This window comes from Haliaeetus leucocephalus, unplaced genomic scaffold, assembly GCF_000737465.1.
Source record: "Haliaeetus leucocephalus isolate CR32 unplaced genomic scaffold, Haliaeetus_leucocephalus-4.0 Scaffold517, whole genome shotgun sequence".
Lineage (NCBI taxonomy): Eukaryota > Metazoa > Chordata > Aves > Accipitriformes > Accipitridae > Haliaeetus > Haliaeetus leucocephalus.
The window spans coordinates 3,120,978-3,121,876 of NW_010972953.1; positions in this window are offsets into that span (position 1 = coordinate 3,120,978).

The window sequence follows — 899 nt, forward strand, 5'->3', positions numbered from 1 at the left end:
CTGGGGTTTGGGGGGGCTGAGGGGGGTTTCTGGTGGATGTGGGGGTGCCAGGCAGGTTTGGGTCTGCACCCCAGCAGGGCTGGGGGCAGCTGAGATGTTCCCCTGCTTGGGTGAACTGAGGAGCGCTGGGATGCACTGGGATGTGCTGGGATGCGGTGCTCTGGGCACAGTGGGAAGCAGTGCTTTGGTTAGGCAGACTGCACTGGGAGGTAACGTCCTTGTTGCACTGGGATGCACTGGGATGCAGCGCTCTGGGTGCACTGGGATTGGTGCTCTGGGATGCACTGGGTTGCAGTGCTCCGGGCACACTGGGCTACAGCACTCCAGGCTCACTGGGATGCACTGGTCTGCAGGGCTCCACATGCACTCGGATCAGTGCTCTGGGCTCACTGGGATGCACTGGGCTGCATCGCCCTGGGCTCACTGGGGTGCACTGGGCTGCGTCGCCCTGGGCTCACTGGGGTGCACTGGGAAGCAGTGCTCTGGGCTCACTGGGGTGCACTGGGATGCAGCGCTCTGGGTGCGCTGGGATGCACTGGGATGCAGCACTCTGGGCTCACTGGGGTGCACTGGGCTGCGTCGCCCTGGGCTCACTGGGGTGCACTGGGCTGCGTTGCTCTGGGCTCACTGGGGTGCACTGGGCTGCATTGTCCTGGGCTCACTGGGGTGCACTGGGACGCAGTGCTCTGGGCTCACTGGGGTGCACTGGGCTGCGTCGCCCTGGGCTCACTGGGGTGCACTGGGACGCAGTGCTCTGGGCTCACTGGGGTGCACTGGGCTGCGTCGCCCTGGCCTCACTGGGGTGCGCTGGGACGCCCTGGGGCGCACCGGTCGCCACTGGGGAGCTCCGGGCGGCAGCGCTGTCACCTCCCGGGGGCGGGGCCCCGCTGGCCCCGCCC